A 2,849-nucleotide genomic window follows, 5' to 3' on the forward strand; every position below is an offset into this window, starting at 1 on the left:
TTTTCTTCTCTCTCTCTGATAAGATTGTCTAAGCTTAGCAAGTCCTTCAGGAGATGTACTGAATGGTGCTCTTTTGGAGTTAAGTGTCTTTGGGTTAGAGAGATGATGTAGTCATTTGACATAAAGAGGTGGTCTGACTTGAGCAAGATTAAGGCAGCATAAAGCAAGCCAGTCAGAGCAGTCTTTATACAGAGAGACTGCAGGGGTCCTTAATAATCAGTTATCAGCTTGCCTAATGGAACTTTGAAGTTGTCCTTGCTTTGAGTCAGGGGTTGGACCAGGTGACCTGTAGAGGTCCTTCCAACTCAATTACTTCGTAATGTTATGCTCCTTCTGCTAGCCAAGATCCTGAAACTGTGCTTGTCTCCTGTTGCAGAAATAGTGTAAAAGGCAGTAAGATCCAGTAGAAAACTCAAACTACTTAAAGACTTGCTGTGATTATTACATAGTGTGCTGTGAGGGGATGGGGGGCATGGAGGTTTTATGCTCTTACCTGTTTTATAGTGCATCATCCATCACTCCTCTTAATCTGACACTTTCCAGTAGCCTTGAATGGCAATTCACTTGTGAAACCAAGGGGAGGGATGAATAAAACTCAAAGGTTGCATCTTATCTTTGTGGATTGCCAAAAGGAGAAAACACGGTCAGATAAAGATGGATCAATTACCAAGTGTTTAGGGAATTGGTTTTTTGTGTACTGTTAGGAGCCAAAAGCAGTGCAGACCATCACTGACACTGCAGTCAGATTGCCTGTGATGATAAATACCTCTTGCAAAGGGGGAGGATATACTAAAGCAATAAATTCTTTAGAACAACCTAGAAAAATTACAACACGCCTGATACAAAGAGATGTGGGGCCCAATTGTGTTTCACCGTGCCATCTCCTCAAGGAGAGAAATGGGATTATTCCTGGTGTGATGTGTCATATTTGACTTGGCTCATCATAAAGACATGATTTGTGAAGGATACACAAATGGAGTGCAGCATGACAGCCACAGGCACCTTGGCAGAAAGGGGGGTATTTTGTGGAAGGGAGGTCATCAGTGTTATAAAGATAGCTTTTTTTTTTCCCCTCTGCTGTCTGCTCCTGCTGGGGCCTTTTACAATAGGAACACAATAACTCTACCAAGGCTTGCCCCTTTGTGAATTCCTGTAAAGGCTGCCATCCCATTCATCACTCGTTTTCCTTTTCTACTGCTTCTGTATCATCCTACTTGCTGCATCTCCACATTAGCTAAAATATCTTAATCTTTAGAACCTGTCCTTGGTTTCAAGCCAGATTCCTGCTTTTCTTGGCTCATTCTAGCTATCACAATAGTTGGCACCAACTGTTAGGGCCACGCTGAAGGCCCCATTTCAAGGTATTGCTTACAAAGCGATCTGCAGGTACTTGTTTGTCTGAGGCACGCGATGCTGAGAGCAATGAGCTGCTGCAGACATTGACTTCGGTGTTTTGTGCTTCCCAGTGTCAGTCAGGTGATCTTAATTTGCTGTCTCACTGAGCTGCAAGGGAAGTGCAGTCCCCAAAGCTTCAGCTTCATAGAGTTATTTGGGTGACACGATGTTTGTTCTGATCACAATACTGGTGTGCAAAGCACTTCTGTGCCTCCTTAACTCAGTGTGTGCTCAGGGTCTGTTGCAGTCCATTGGGTCTGCCTCTGTGTGCTGAAGTACTCTGAACTGACCTGCTTTGTCTTGAGCCATTGGTTATTAGTGCAGGGCATGGCTTGGAGATGAGCTCCAGGCTCTTGGGTGATTGGCAAGGCTGTAACAATCTTGATCACATCAAAAGGTTAAAACCTGAAGCAAACTTCCTGATGTTATTGGATTATTCTTGGCTGGAGTCCTGTGGGCATAGGGTGGGACATTCCTCAATTTGTTTTTTGCTCTAACAAAGCAAAGGTGATTGTCTATACACACCTCCCACCAAACCTTGCTGAGAGGCAGGTAGAAGCCTTTGGGAGTTCACTGGGAGCCCTTTCTCTGCATGCTACCTTCCAGAAGAGCTTTTCATTGCTAATGTAAGGCCTGCCTGAGTAGAACTAACAAACGCTGCCCCTTAACATCACAGCCCCGCAGGTTAGCTTTCTCCCTGACATCAAGTTTTTCTCCTATATCCTCTCAACAATACTTTTTCTTCTGTAAGAGTCAACTTGGGAACACTGACAGCAGTGGAGATGTCAAAAAAGGAAGGGAAGGAAAAAAAAAAAAAAAGAGACTGGCCTCCCATTCCCCACCCCACTGCTGAGTCAAGAAGTGTTTACACTTGACAAGATTAATCTCACCACCTATTTGAAGGCTTTACTGAAGTCTTTCATTTCACTGTTCACTCAGGCTGCTCAGGAAGGTTAGTGATTGCTGATGGCTTTGCAAACTGCTCCAGTGGACACTGAGTAAATATTTTAGGGAGCGTGGCTGCAAAGCACTCAAAATCCAGCCTTTTTGATGGCAGGCTTCACCTAACCAGCTCAGTCAGAAGGAGAAACGCCATATCCTCGACTGCAAATCCTCCTCCTTATCCTTTTAAGAAGGACCAGAGTCATGTTCAGATGTCTCTCACCATTAAACCTTGACTTGTGGTTGTTTTCTGTCCTGTGCTTCTGGGCACACACCTGGTCCTACACCTGCAGTAGATTCTTGGTGTCAGCATAGCATGAATCTTTCTGGCTCCTATGTAACCCAGTGAAAATACTTCTTTTTGACTATTGTGAATCCATTAATTAGTGATATGTCTGGTGAGTTAATCACATGTGCAGTGAATGAGTAACAAATCAGCCAACCGTGTACTTCCACCCAGGTACCGTGGTATTCAGGGTAGACCATAGACAGCCAATTTCAGGTTTGTTTGT

At 44.1% G+C, this 2,849-nt stretch overlaps 1 long non-coding RNA gene across 2 annotated transcripts in view; it reads left to right on the top strand.

Annotated features, from left to right (window-relative positions):
* The window catches only part of LOC109370439, an 8,896-nt gene that overhangs the window by 401 nt on the left and 5,646 nt on the right, over positions 1 to 2,849 (top strand). The window lies entirely within an intron of this gene.

This window comes from Meleagris gallopavo, chromosome 19, assembly GCF_000146605.3.
Source record: "Meleagris gallopavo isolate NT-WF06-2002-E0010 breed Aviagen turkey brand Nicholas breeding stock chromosome 19, Turkey_5.1, whole genome shotgun sequence".
NCBI lineage: Eukaryota > Metazoa > Chordata > Aves > Galliformes > Phasianidae > Meleagris > Meleagris gallopavo.